At 34.4% G+C, this 16519-nt stretch overlaps 1 pseudogene; it reads right to left on the bottom strand.

The window, feature by feature from the left end:
* Positions 1 to 4634, bottom strand: part of LOC149552198 (receptor homology region, transmembrane domain- and RING domain-containing protein 2-like) — a 128089-nt pseudogene extending 123455 nt beyond the window's left edge.
* Between the last annotated feature and the right edge of the window lie 11885 nt (positions 4635 to 16519).

Genomic DNA, 16519 nt, shown 5'->3' with positions numbered 1-16519 from the left:
GTTATCAAGTGTATGTTATTAACACTCATTAGTATCGGGTGTGTGAAGTATATATTCTTGCCAATTATATAAAGGTGAACTACATTGTATTACTTCCACCGATTGGATAATCGGGAGTTTCCTTAACCAATCATTATTACTATTAAAGGGATTATGATCAGGTGTGATTAGCATTTGTTAAGGATTAGTTATGAACAAATACAAATTAATATTGTATACATTGAGGCATGACCATGTAGGTTCATGCCCCTACTTGATCATGTTTCAATGTATATATACTAGATTCATTTCTCATCTATGGATCATATCAATAACACTGGCATATAGATCTCAGATTGAAAATTGAAAACAAGTTTTAGATAACATTAGACTTAGAAGTCAAGCCATCATTCTACATCTATCAGGTCTATCATGTTGGAGTTCTTTCTGGTAGAGAACATATTAGGTAGATTTAAACCTGATACTAGGAAACAAAGGCCAGGGACAAGCCTAAGGATGAGCTAAATCCTATATTCAGCAAGGCTAAATCTTAGTTCTAGACCAATTAATAGAGTCATCAGGACTCACTTCACTTTAGGCTCTGCTAAGCCAAGGCGGGCAAACCTAAGGGGTTTATCTTATTAACTTGATACTTTTCTCTACAAGATTACCCTCTATAGTAGAAATGGTCAATATTCTTCTTCACTTTGCTGACAAACTTCCAACTACATTAGCCAATTACAACTTAAAGAAAGCACAAACAAGCCATGACCGATATTTCTATTTCTTCAATACATGAAAATAAGTTGATTTGTTGTTGTGATTTGTTATATAAAGGTGAACCAGCAATATACTCTTCAACTTTAGAATGGACCAGTGTCTTATCCAACGAGATATAGAGTGAAATATTAGTAGTTTTAGACCTTTTTTAATCAACTTGTGATTGAAAGTGTCAACATTAAACTTTTAGTTTCATTCTGATTTTCATCCATTCCATAAACCCTAAACCTTATCAATTATGGAAAGCAATTTACCTAATTCTTGAATTAGTAGCAATCAATAAAAGACATACAACCTTTTGGATTGCATTAAACTGAAGAGAAACTTGTCTATTCAGTCCCAAGGCTACATATATATGGTAAAGAGACAAAACTACAAAGATAATGATGTTTAAGGATAAAACCCTTCAATTTAAACCTTAATACTACCAATAGAACTCATTGTATGACATATAAATAAAGCCATTGGTCCCAAATATTCCTTTTGTATTCAAGTATGCATATATGTAAACTCATTCAGATCATTACAAAACAAAAAGTGGATGGACTGCAAAATAATACATGACACATATATCAATTCCATAGATAACCAACTTTTACTTCTCATCTTGGGAATCCATAAATAGGATTGCAACAAGCTACAGATGAGAGGAGGACACATGTCAAAACTCTAATGGAAAACAAAACTTTTGGAAGGTAAACACAATAAATACAAAAGATCAGTCTTCTAAAACATCGATAAAAAAGGGGAGTAGCTGATGAAGCAAAAAAACATTAATGTTGAAACCTTGATCTTTTTCTTCCCCTTGTACTTTGCTACTAATATATAAAAAATATCCTAGCTACCTCCTGCCAGCATGGCCTTTATTTCATCCACTTCTTCCCAAACATAAATCTCTCTGTTGGTGGGCCAGTCAGTGTTCTTTACCTCTTGTAAATCTTGAGTGGCCTTGGTCCACCTGGCATCCATAATTTCCTTAGATTCAACAATAATTTTTTTCAAATTTATCTCTGCCCTAAAGAGAGAATCAATTAAAGAGTGGAAAGGGGAATCATAAGTATCTTCTAAAATTGTTGATGTAGTCTCTCGGGTCAAAATCTCATCAAAGGAGGTTGACCATTTCTACCATTCCCTTACTATATTAGTAGTACCCAAAATTCATGGGATATAAGGTTCCATTCCATCTGACAATGTCTTCAATTTGCCTTGTATAACCTGTAACTTACCAGAAAAGAAATCACTTAATTCTTTTACCATTTCTAGGCTTTCCTTGACTGTGAAAATCTTGTCTAGTAAGTCTGGTTTTTTAGCCATCAAGATAATTAATCTATCTAAAAACTGAATGTAGGGTCCCCAAAGGTTAAAAGTGGGAGTCAACCATGAGAGTGCTTCATTGCAAAATTGCTAAGCACTTTGCAAAGAAACAAAAGAGCTATGGGCTTGTTGGGATAAATTCTTCAAGACATCAACCCTATGGCTCATCACAGATTTAAGGATCCCAATCCTTACATCTCCTCCCTACTGAATTGACTGAGTGTCAGTGCTCATTCTCCTTAGCTATGATGACTCATCTTCCTCTGTACCCTCAGTTTACACCAAAATTTTAGCAGTATCTTTAGCTAGCACTAAAGTCCCTTGTCCCTCCTCCTGAGCTAGAGGCACTCTCTGTTCTGCTTGTATCAGGTACTCTTTAAGGGATTCAATTTCATCCTCAAGTGCCTGGACCTTAGCTTCTAGCTCAACAATTTTTTCTTTGTATACATGACTATTTTTGAGCTCATTTTCATAGAGCTTTCTAACATCAATGTAGTCATGTATAGCTTGGAACAATTTGTCCTCCATTTCCTCCACCTTGGTTTCATTCATGAGTGAAAAATGTTTTAGTGCCTTGGATATTTTTGTGCCAAAGGTGCTCTACAAAGTCAAAATTATCATGTTGTCCTGCTTTGTGCTTTGTACATCCATCAATTTTGGTTTATTAGAAGTAGGGGCCATGCTCCAGACTACCAAGGACTTAGTGTCAATGTTGAAACCAGTCCCTCTCTTTAAACCATTAGCACCAATTGCTTCATAGGAGATGGCATTCTCTTGTCTTCTGATTTGATTAAGCATAAAATCTTGTTCCAAATCCCAACCAGGTACTAGTAACATGCCACTTCTCTGAACAAGATATTAGGTCTCCTCCAAGGTCATTACCTCACTTTTAGGGTCATAGGCCTATAGCTTATGAATTAACTCCATCCTTTGCTCATCTGATTCATTAGGTTTCATTTGAGGATGAGTTCACTTTGTTTTATTTTGTATAAAAAACTTTTGAATTCATTAGACTTGATGAACTCATCATCCTCCAAGAATTGTTGAGCTTGGATGATCATATCATCTAGTCTTGCTGCTGCTAGCTCTAGGTCTATCAAACTATTTTCTACTACATCAGCCCTGGTCTAGAGATAATGTTGTCTTATGTCAACAAAATACTGACTATTACATGGAAAAATTTGCAAAGTTATATGCCTGACCTGTGGGGGAATCTGCACAATTTTCTACCTTTTATGCCCCTTTTCCATCCAAGATGCTTGGGGTGCATCTTCTTCTTCAACCTCAAGGGCCACATCAGGTCAGAGCTATTTGGGCATATTGTTTCCTCCTTCCCATTGGACCCTCTGGCATTTTAGTCATTATTTCAGCATGGTCCATGACAATCTTTCTGATTCTCTAGGGGTAAGGGATATCCATATAAAAACCTAGGAATTGGGGATCAATTCTTTTTAATTCCCTTTCTACCCTCAGCACATCATCCAGTTTTGCAAGCTTGTCAGTTGCCTCCCCTTCTGCTACTATGTTCAGGATGATGTCTTCATGGGGCAATTCCTTGGGATTGGGCAATACATAGTTTCTCATTTCTTTCAAAGTGGCCCTCATCCATCCCTCAAAGTCATACATTCTATATGGGCTAGTACATAAATTATAATGATGCAGAAAAGAATGAACAAGTTCTAGGGCCTCTTTGCCAATGGTAAAATCACCTATTCTAAAACATCTAGACAAAAAAGTTCCCCTATGTACCTTGGGGCCTAGATACTTTCTATTAACCATGAACAATTGCCAAATAAATTCAATTATTCATAATCTAGGAGGAATAAATTTTGGTAAAATATGGGGTGGCTGGGGACAACCATAGACTCTCATCAAAGAAAATGTAGGAAACAAGAAAATATCCCCCCAATTGTGATCTAATCTTTTTCCTTCAGGTAGTAGGGATGGTCTCAGAAGATATTTCAAAACTTTAGGGCCCTAAAATACCCTGGGTCTAACATTTTCATTATAACATTACTAAAATTATTGAAAAAGGACACAAAATTAGAAAAATGATAAGTGCTATCCCATACCTGTGTCCATAGCTACATTGGCAAGTCTCCATTTAGATTAGAGGTTTGATCAATAAAATTAGAGCTGATGTATCCCACATTCTTGTAGAGAATCAAGTGCATCAGCAGAGAGTAATATGAGAAAGTGAATTCCCTCATATCTCCAAACCTTGCCCTGGCAATGTTATCCCTCATTATATCTAATATATGACTAACATAGTCATATTCACAGGCATGGTAGGCATCCTATACATCCCTAGGAATTATGTATTCAGCTCCCTAGACCTCATCAGGCCCATCATTTCCTACAACCTTGTGGACACCATATATGGTCTTGACAAAATAACTTTTTAATTTGTCCATGGGCATCTTCTTATGTATCTTCTTTAGGTAATCACCCACCTTCTTCAACTCAACAAGAATATGTTGCAGGAACGAAGCTCCAGTGAAAGCATTGGGATTTGCCTCAAATATTTTTTGTAAGTCCTTCAAATCTAGTGGTTGGTCCATTGCTCCAGTTAATCCAAAAGCTTCAATGAAAGATTCTCTATCCAAGGTGCACAGAACAATTCTATCCTTCCTATGAAAAGACTTGGCAGCAGGATTGTAACATCAAAACAAGGCTTTCATCAAGTCCATGTCTATGAAAACCTTAGGAAAATTAGTTTGGCAAGGTTCTTTTTCCATGGGTTACAAACAGGAACCTTCTTCTCCCTGTTACAATAGAAAATGTAGAAAAGCTTAGAACCAGTGGCACCAAGGCACCTAGCATCTTTACAATTAACATATGGGTCAAAGAAAACATGGTCATCAGAAGAATTTTCATTAGTAACCCGAGAAAAGCTTTATCCATTCTTCTAGAAATCTGCTAGGCTTCTTCTATATGGGTTTACCTCCCTTCAAGGTTGATGTCTCTGATACTGCCATTTTAGAGGCTGGGATTTCTTCTACTTCTTAGTCTGACATTGTGAAAATATGCAACTGAATTACTCGAAATTGAAAATACTATCTCTCACAAGCTTTGGAAACAATAATTCTGAATGCAAAGAAAACATAGAAAAAATTCAAATTCTATTTTTTGCAAATGATGAACAGTGATAATTAGAATGGAAGATCTTATAAATTGATATGTTTAGACCAATTTTTAAGTTGCACTGATTTCGACATGCTTGAGAAATGATCTCAATCCATTATGTCAGCTTGAAGAAGCATCACCATTAATTTCCAGCTATACACTTTTTGCACTACATTTGAAATTGGTTGGTTGAGAAGCACATATTTCTTTTCTTCTCATTATGTTTGCTGCAAAGATTAGATTCTATGATATTACAACAAGGTGGTTGAAAAGACCTTTCGTAACATCGCACCATTGTATTGATGACCCTCTGATCTTACGACACCCTTTTAAATTTCATATCAGCCAATCAGATTTGATAGCAAATTTATTTACAATCCTATGACACCCCTTATTGTCACAGCATTGGCGACAAATCCATTTCACTCTATGATCACTTGACAAAAGGTTTCACCCCATTGCAAATCATTTTCCTTTCCCCTATGATCATACGATCACGGTTAAGTTTATCTCTTTGTAACATCACAAGGAAACCCTTTTTCCCTTACGATGTTATGGCAACCCTTAAAACATTATCTTGTAGCATCGGCAACTTATAACTTTCCTTGTGCAATCTTACGATTGAGCCCTAGTCGCAGCATCAAAAAACCCCATCTCAAAACCCTAAGATCTTACAATAAAAGAGCTATCATAAGATCAGAGACCACAAGCCACTGTCCATATTAAAAATTTTGGTCCCACCAATGCTGACGATGAATACATCTGGCACATGTATGCTGGCTTTGCTCAAATAGGAAACTGACATCTGTCCTGACAACCGGTGACATGCTTACTTTTGTGACCCTTACGATCCTATGATAATAAGATGCTGCACCATCTCAACATGCCTTGATGCTTCATATGATCCCACGATAAGCCTGATGTTGTGAGATCACTGGGCCACATCTTTTGCTTTACGATTTGATGATGAAGCCTTTATCATAGGGTCGTAACCACCCTTGCTTACTACTCTTGATGCCATGAAAAAACCTTTATCATAACATCGAAAAGGACCCTCTCATGAACAACACATAACACGATGTAATCTTATGACATAAGGGACATCGTATGATCAAGGAAACTCAAAATCTTACCTACGACCACACAACACAATATTAATCGTGAGATCGTGAAGGACAATAATGCTTGCTTGCAAAATTCTACTAACCCTCCATCTTAACATCCGAGAACATCAGGCTTGTCCCTTTGCTGAAATGGTGGGGCTTCTTGCCTGAAGGGCCTACAACCAAGGTTCAAGTCCCCACAGGGCCATTCTCTATTGTGGATCTTAATTGAGAATTTTTTTCTATTAACCCTTGGTGAAATAGTGGGGCTTCTTCCTGTAGTGCTTACAACCAAGGGTTAATAAAGAACATCACTGCACAGGTCATGCAAGAGCTAGAAAGAAAGATCGAGGAGTAGTTCCTATTTTTTTCCTTTTTAGCTGGATTTTCGTTCTGGCTTTTGGCTATTTCATTTTGTCTTTTTGGTTTGGCCTTTTCTTTGGCCTTTGTTTATTTGGTTGGGCCTTGTGCTACTTCAACCTTTAGACTTGTGCTACTTCAGCCTTTAGACTTGTTTCTTTTGTGGCTGGGCTTCTAATGCTTATTTTTAGCCAAATTTGTATTAATTCTTGGGTTTCAAGATCTTTGTAAAACCTATTTATCTAATCAAAAACATCAGAGAACATCATGTATTTTGAGAGAATGAAAATCACTTACTTATATAGCATAGGGTTAGGGAAAAATAATGGAGAATAAGAAAATTTTGTTAGGGTTAAACTGTAAATGGGAAGAATATAATCATAACCCTAATAAAATAATTCAAAATTTTCATCACAAAATTTAGAAATTTATCATCAACAGAAAAAGGGGCCATCATATCATAGGAAGGAAATTAATCAGAAATACATAACTTAGTCTCCACCAAACAAGGTCCATAAAACTTTACATGGTATTAGAGCTTAATTAGTAGAGAGACTCTTATTTTGATTTTAAAATAAGAGGACAATATGTTAAATAATGTAAGAGTAGAGGACAGACTCAAAGGAGAAATGAATTTCTTTTCTTGGGAAATTTGAATTACTACAATTCTTAAAGAATTAGAACTTGAATCTTTTATTGAGTTAGATATTTCAATTCTTGAAGATGAAGATGGAAAGGCCACTTGAAAAAGAATAAATAATAAAGCTAGGAAGATTATTGTGGATTCTATAAAAGATCATATCCTTCCATCTATATAAGATATAAAGAAATCATTTGAGGTATTTAAAAAAATTAAGGATACGTTTGAGATCAACGACTCAAGTGGATTGATTACATTGAAAAACCTACTAATGAATACTAAAATGAGTAAAGGGGAAACAATCTCATCATATTGTGGAAAGATTTCCAAAATTAAAAATCATCTAAATGTTATTGGAAGAAAAATAGAAGATCAAGAATTATTGATAATAGCACTTAGAGGATTGTCCTTATCATGGGAAGCATTTATCCAAGTAATCAACAGACCTACTATACCACTTTTTTATCAATTATAGAATGATTGCACAATAGAAGAATCAAGGCTAATCTCTAGAAGGATTATCTCAAATCAAGAGGGAGAAAATCAAGCCCTCTTTTCAATTTCAAATTACAAAGAGAAAAAGAGAAATTCAAAGGAAAGAAATATGACAAAAAGAAAGAGAATCAAAATTACAAAAGATATGATTTTTCTAAAGTTCAATGCTATAAGTCTAAGAAACTCAAACATATTTTCAGTAAATGTCCTGAAAGGGAAAAAAAATCTTAGCCTCTTTAGCTGAAAGTAAGAAAGATGAAAATCTATTATTCCACAATGCCTTATCAAGTGAGATAAACTCAAATGAAAGTGTGTGGATAATAGATAGTGTTCTTTCCTGACATATAACATGATTTAGATAAGATAAGATAAGATAATTTATTAATGTCCAACAAGAGACCACATATGGATCTAAGGGATTGAGAATACAAGTAGGGGCCAAAAGGTAGTAGAACCACCAAATGGTGTTTGAAACAAAACAAAAAAAGTAGAGACAAGTAGAGCAAAAAGAAAAGAAGAAGACCAACCAACAAAAAGGGGGTTACATAACTAATGCAGGAGAATCCAGTGGTGTAAGGGCAATCCTGTATCACCAAAAAAATATGCTTAGAGATAGTTTCTATTTAATGTGGTTTTATTTCTAGATACCCATTTGGGTCAAATAAAGGTTCCAACTCTCATAGTTCCACTATTAGTTTTCTGGGTTAGAGTTTTTAAGCACCTTGGGATATGTGTAAATGTAGAAAAAGGGTTATTTTGTAATTGAGCCAAAATTATAATGAGTTAGAGGGTGTAAGCTAGAGGGATGATTATACATGTAATTTAAAGTGCTCCAAAAAAAGAATCAAGTCAAAAGGCTTTACGGTTAGAAAGTTATTATAGTTTTAATTTTCCTAGAGACCTCTTAAGAGCACTTCAAAGTCAAATTTGGGGCACTAAACGGCCTCGTACGGGGCCAAAAAATGGGGAAAATCCAAGCTTGTCCATGGGGCTATAGAGCACTTTGACAGCTTTCTAGAAATGTAAATGGTTTTTCAATCGGAGTCCCAGTTCAAAAGTTATGCCTCCCAGAAATTGGACTACCATTTCTAGATTCTTCTAATTTTACATTGACTTCTAACATGACTTCTAGAACCTTTTTTTTTGGCGGTGGATCCCAACTAGCATATTCTAGAATGTATTTCTAACCCTAAACTATTTGGGGCTTATTTAAGAACACTTCTGACATTGTAAAGGTAGTTTCAGTGGAGTTAGAGAGAAGGTACTATGTGGAGGATTTATTTCTCCAGAATCATACTATGGTAAGCCCATAGGGCATTTTTCGTTGATAATAATATTTCCCTTTTCCTGTGTGTTCATTTTTTTCCTTGGTTGTGTCTCCATCAAAAACTAACAGTTCACAATCGCGAAAAAGTAGCTTAGGACAGAGGGATAACTAGTTGTGCGCCAAGAAGCCTAAACCTGATGTTGGAGAGAGGAGGTACATTGCTGATGGTGATGGTGCACTTGATCTTTGCATGGTCTCCTCAATCTGGTGTAAGTATTCATGGATGAGCACTGAGGCTACTTGGTTCCCCTAGGAGAGGTAACTGAAGTGAAAAAGAGGTTATAAGCGGGCGAAGATCCACAGACCTAAGGGGTGGAAAGCTCCCAAAGGGTGAGATCTTGAAGACAAAAAACCTCCTATAGATAAAGAGAAAGGCACCACTAGTCATCATACCTGAAAAAGGAGGACAAGGACCTACACTCTCTAAATAAGAAATGAAACCTCCCTCTAATCTCATAGTATGTGGGACAATAGAATATAAAATGTATCTCATTCTCGACCGCATCCATGTCACAACATTGGTAAATCCTCTCAACTCTATTGGTCTGATGATTTGTCTAAATATAGATCTAGTGAGAACCTGCTCTAAGAGAACCCAACTAGATACATAAAGCATGGAGCCATCATCGAGAGGAGTAATAAGGATGAACAATGACATCGTCTGGGATGTCCATAAAGTAATCTACATAGAATGCCATACAAGGACGTAGACCTCCCAGAGGATTAACCCAAGTCACCTAGATATACCTCTTATAGATGTCCATGATGGTGATCTCATTCAACTCCAATGGAGAAGTAAGAAGATGAGTGGGAGTGGCCAAGAAATACTGAAAAAGGGGAAGGTGATCAAAGAATAGAGTAAAATTTGAAACACTTAAAAATTATAGATCTAAAAGGAGTCATTATTGGAGACAACTACACTCATCCAGTCAAAGGTATTGGGATTTGTTCTATACAACTAAGGACTGGAGTTACACTAAGATTAAAATATGTTATGTTTGTACTATATATAAAAAGAAACCTAATTTCAATTTCTGGACTAGTTGATGAAGAATTCCAAGTCACCACCAACAAAGACAAAGTCATGTATTGGCCTAAAAATTCAAATCCAAAAAATGCCATTACCATAGGAACCAGAGATGGGACTTTATATAAACTATGTAATAAAACTGATATATTTCTGGATTTGATTGTGTAAAGATTTTTACCATCAACGTTTCGAATCACACCAAGTGATCCATCATCAGGATGAAGAGAGCAAGAGATGTCAAACAGAATCATGCTCTCTTCATCCTTATGATGGAGACTGATTCTGTTTGACATCTCTTGCTCTCTTCATCCTGATGATGGATCACTTGGTGTGATTCGAAACGTTGATGGTAAAAATCTTTACACAATCAAATCCAGAAATATATCAGTTTAATTGCTATGGATTGTGGAAATTTAATCTCTTTAACTATGTAATATCCAAAACAGGCTCTTAATCTTGAAGTGAAAAATCCTAATGAAGTATGGCATAGAAGACTTGGACATATTGGATTTAGTTCACTTCCAAATGTAGAGAAAATAATCTCTGGAACACCAAGTCTAAGCTCAAAACACATAAGTATATGTAAAGGATGTGGTCTATGAAAGAACATTAAAAAGCCTTTCCCTCCTAGTGAACACAAGTCTAAATCAATCCTAGAACTAATTCACTCTAATTTATGTGGGCCCATGACAACTCTCTCTCTAAGAGGTTACTCTTATTACATAACATTCATTGATGATTACTCTAGGAAGACTTGGATTTTCTTTCTAAAGGTTAAAGAATCAAATGTATTATCAAAATTCAAAGAATTCAAAGAATTGATGGAAAATCAAGTGTCAAAGAAAATTAAAACTCTAAGATTTGAAGATGGGGAAGAATATACTTCTAAAAATTTCAAAGTTTTTCATACATCTATTGTGATTAAGAGGGAGTATATCGTACCTTATAATCCTCAATAGAATGGGGTTGTAGAAAGAAAAAATAGAATTGTTGTTGAAGTTACAAAAGCTATGCTCCATGATCAAAACCTACACTTTTCACTTTGGGTGAAAGCCAAAAATATTGTTGTATACATACAAAACAGATGTCCACACTCCATTCTAAAAAATATAACACCTAAAGAAGTATTTATAAGAAATAAACCTGACTTAACTCACCTCAAGATCTTTGGTTGTCATGTGTATATACATATACCTAAAGAAAGAAGAACTAAGTTAGAACCATCCAGAAAGAAAGGAACATTTGTTAGGTATAGTCAAAAGGATACAAAGTTTATGTTCTAGGACAAAGATCAGTGGAAGTGAGCAAAGATGTCATATTTGAAGAGAAAATTGCCTTAAAACTATCTACAAGAACAGATGATGAGCCTATTACAAACTTAGATGAAAATTGAAAAACCAGAATTCAGAGGTAGAGCATAGCAGAAGAAAATGAACCATTACTAGAGACTAGAAATAGAGACATCTCCAATATCAAGAAAAGGTCATTATGGGCAAGAAAAATGAATGAAGAAAATGATGTTGAACCAGATGAAATATCTAGAGAAAGCAAGAAAACCATAAACAAGTCTTGTTATACTATATTAGTAACTGAGCTTACTAAATTTGAACCTATAGCTATTGAAGAAGCTCTGGCTTGTCAAGCATGGAAAGATGTTATGGTTGAAGAATATCAATCAATACTACAAAATAATGTCTGGGATATTGTACCTAGAACAAAAGACAAATCAATTGTTTCTTCCAAGTGGCTATATAAAATTAAATATGCAATAGATGGTAGTATTGAGAAGCATAAAACAAGGTTTGTTTCTAGAGGGTTTTCCCAGAAGGCTAGTATTGATTATGAAGAAACTTTTGCCCTGATTTCTCATTTCACTTCGGTCAAGGCAATTATTGCAATAGCAGGAGTGAAAGGATGGAAGGTACATCAAATGGATGTGAAAACTACACTCTTAAATAAAGTTATAAATGAAGAAGTTTATATTGAATAGTTTGAAGATTTTGTGATAAAAAATAAAAACTTATATGTAGGTAAACTAAAGAAAGCTCTATATGGCCTTAAACAAGCACCTTGAGCTTGGTATGAAAGAATTGACAACTATCTCACCAAATTAGGATACTCTAAAAATGAAGTTGATCCTAACATCTATTTTAATATTTCTAATAAAGATGTGATCATATTGGTCCTTTATGTTGATGATTTCTTGATAACAGGTGAAGATCATCTTATTGCTAAATGCAAACAAGATCTTTCTATTGAATTTGACATGAAAGACCTAGGTTTACTACATTACTTTTTGGGTCTAGAAGTATGTTAAAAGGAAGATTACATATTCTTAAATCAAGGAAAATATACTCAGGATATTCTGAATAGATTTGGGATGATGGACAACAAACCACTTGCAATTCCAATGGAAACTAATCTACACAAGCTAAAAGAGGAAGCAACACATTCATAATCTATTGATCCTACCCTTTATAGAAAAATCATTGGATCTCTCATGTTTTTGGTAAACACTAGGCCTGATATTTGTTATTCTACAAACGTACTAAGTCACTTTAAATGTGAGCCTATGAAAATACACCTAATGGCTGCAAAACATGTTTTGAGATATCTATGTGGCACTATTGGTCTTGGACTAAAGTACAAAATTTTTGAAATCAACCTTGAAGGCTATATTGATTCTAATTGGGTTGGTTGTTCCATAAATCATAAGAGTTCCAGTGAATGTTGCTTCAGTCTTAGATCAACAATGATATTATGGTTCAATAGAAAACAACCTACAGTTTCCTTGAGTTCTACTGAAGAAGAATATATGACAACCTCCATGGGAGCACATGAAGTAGTTTGGTTAAGAAAGCTATTATTTGGATTATTTAGAAAGAACTTAGATTCCACTATGATCCATTGTGACAATCAAAGCTACATCAAACTTTCTACAAATCCAACATTCCACAATTGGTCTAAACACATTGAGACTCCTTGCCACTATATCAGAGATATGGTTGACATGAATGTGATCAAGTTGATCTATGTTAACACAAATGATCAAAATGTTGATATTTTCAGTAAACCTCTTGCAAGAGTGAAAATAGAGTATTTTAGAACTAAACTTGGTGTGACAAATTTGTAACTACATTTTTGAAAATTTATTCATGAATATTATATTAAATTAAATTGTTTGGAAACTTGTGATATTGCTATCAGGATTTAACTATTTGATTTTGAGTCAAACTCATTGACTCATGTTTCATGAGTATTGATTCAACATGAATCCATCTCTCATGAGAATAAATGAAACACTTAGCACTCATTAGATCTAGGTGATGCTCATAGGGGTGAAGCACCGAGACTTCTCGAGAGGTCACCCATCCCAGTACTACTCCAGTCTGAGCGCGCTTAACTACATAGTTTCCTCCATGGTTAAACACAAAGCTTGCAACCCCATTTGTAAAACCTTCACCAAGTGTTGTGCTTTATGAACGATTCATTAGAAAGCCCCTTAAGCTCATCAATTGATAAGTAGGAGATAATTTCCATAGTAAGTCAAATTGTGATATTGCTATCAGGATTTAACTATGTGATTTTGAGTCAAACTCATTGACCCATGTTTCATGAGTAGTGATTCAACATGAATCCATCTCTCATGAGAATAAATGGAATACTTAGCACTCATTGGATCTAGGTGATGCTCACAGGGGTGAATCACTGGGACTTACTGGGAGGTCACCCATCCTAGTACTACTCCAGCTTGAGCGCGCTTAACTACAGAGTTTCCTCCATGGTTAAACCCAAAGCTTGCAACCCCATTTGCAAAACCTTCACCAAGTGTTGTGCCTTATTAACCATTCATTTGAAAGCCCCTTAAGCTCATCAATTGATAAGTAGGAGATAATTTCCATAGTAAGTCAAATTGTGGTATTGCTATCAGGATTTAACTGTGTGATTTTGAGTCAAACTCATTGACCCATGTTTCATGAGTAGTGATTCAACATGAATCCATCTCTCATGAGAATAAATGGAACACTTAGCACTCATTGGATCTAGGTGATGCTCACAAGGGTGAATCACCGAGACTTTTCGAGAGGTCACCCATCCCAGTACTACTCCAGCCTGAGCGCACTTAACTACAGAGTTTCCTCCATGGTTAAACCCAAAGCTTGCAAGCCCATTTGCAAAACCTTCACCAAGTGTTTTTCCTTATGGACCATTCATTAGAAAGACCCTTAAGCTCATCAATTGATAAGTAGGAGATAATTTCCACAGTAAATTGAATTGTGATATTGCTATCAGAATTTAACTGTTTGCAAACCTGTTAAATGAAAGATGGTGATCTTTTATATGTGTTTAAAGGTCTCTATTGTAAGGTGACAATCTTATCAATAGATGATCAACCTTCCAACACCAAAAGTGTTGAAGGTTAATGGTGTCATTGTTATTAGGCCAGATTTTTTCAAACACATTGATATCCATCATGGTTATTAGGCTAGATTTTGTTGGACACCATGAAAATTATTGTTATAGTTATTAGGCTAGATTTTGTCAGACACCATATTCTATCAGACATAATTGAGTCATACTTAATTGTATGAAGAAGTTTCAAACACTCATTGCTAAAGAGGGAGTGTTAAGAACGAAACACACTGAATGCTAACATTCTTAACACTCCCTCTTTAGCAATGAGTGTTTGAAAATTCTTCATACAATTAAGTATGACTCGATTATGTCTGATAGAATGTTTCATAAGTGTGAACATTAAACATACATCCATACATACATACATACATACATACACACACACACACACACACACACACACAGATATATATGTGTGTGTATATATATGTATGTATGTATGTATGTATGTATGTATGTATATGTATATGTATATGTATATGTATATGTATATGTATATGTATATGTATCTGTATGTGTGTGTGTGTGTCTATACACACACACACACACACACACACACACATTTCATTATGAATGCAAAAACTTAAGCATATGTAAATATTTTATCTATGTTAAACGATCTTCAAATTGAATGACATAATTTTTGATGCCTCATATAATCCCAACTATATTGGGTGTATTCAATATTTTGTTACATTGATTGTTATCAAGTGTATATTATTAATATCGATTAGTATTGGGTGTCTAAAGTATATATTCTCATCGATTATATAAAGGTGAACTACATTGTATTACTTCTACCGATTGAATAATTGGGAGTTTCCTTAACCAATCATTATTACTATTAAAGGGATTACCATTGGTTGTGATTAGTATCTATTAAGGATTAGTTATGAACAAATACAAATTAGTGTTGTATACATTGAGGCATGACCATGTAAGTTCATGCCCCTACTTGATCATTTTTTGATGTATACATATACTAGATTCATTTCTCATCTATAGATCATATCAATAACACTAGCATATAGGTCTTAGACTGAAAATTGAAAACAAGTTTCAGACAACATCAGACTCAAAGTCAAGCCATCATTCTACATCTACCAAGTCTGTCAAGGAAGGAAATTAATCAGAAATACATTACTTAGTCTCCACCAAACAAAGTCCATAAAACTTTACAAGTATTATTACATTTGCATGTTTCAGAAAATTTATATTTTCATGTTTCAAAATTAAATGTTATCATTAATATGGATGGCAATGTCATCATACCAATGAAATTTATATTTTATTAAATTCAATAATTTATTTAAAATAGACAAATCATATATTTAGTTTATATTTTGTCATTATTTAATTAGATTACATATGTGTTTTATTTAAATAGTTTTCATTAAAAAAATATGTATATAATGTTTATGTGTGTAATGTTTGAAAAGTGGAAGGTAATGCCACCATATTTCAAACATTACAATCTAAATATTTCATTCAATATAGATTTTATTTTTATTTATCTTACTTTGAATATTATTCATTTGAAAATAGTTATGTTAATTTCTAATACTCTTTTATTCTGATTATTTCTATATGTTGATGTTTGTTTATAAGTTTGCAAGTTAATATTTGAGTTATGGATGCCTTAAATAGAGAATCAAACATTATTGATACTAGCTTAACTACTTCAGTAGCCTCAAATGATCTCTTGACATCTGAGACTCCTCCTTATCTTTGACAATCCATTGATCGTGGAGTGGCTATTGCTATGGCTAGTTTAGAGCCATTGACTGAGATATAAAATAATTTTCTTAGTTCAACTTTTATTTTTAATAGTTAGTATCAAAATTTCTAATGTTATTTATAAATGATTATATTTATTGAATTGTTGTAGGGTCTTGTTACACCAGATCATCCACGAGCCTTTGAGGTAGACTTGCAGAGCGACTATCTAA

This window comes from Cupressus sempervirens, chromosome 6 (assembly GCF_028749045.1).
Source record: "Cupressus sempervirens isolate cs-2001-9-10 chromosome 6, ASM2874904v1, whole genome shotgun sequence".
NCBI lineage: Eukaryota > Viridiplantae > Streptophyta > Pinopsida > Cupressales > Cupressaceae > Cupressus > Cupressus sempervirens.
The sequence above is the reverse complement of the archived record's forward strand: the minus strand, read 5'-3'. Positions and strand labels throughout refer to the sequence as shown.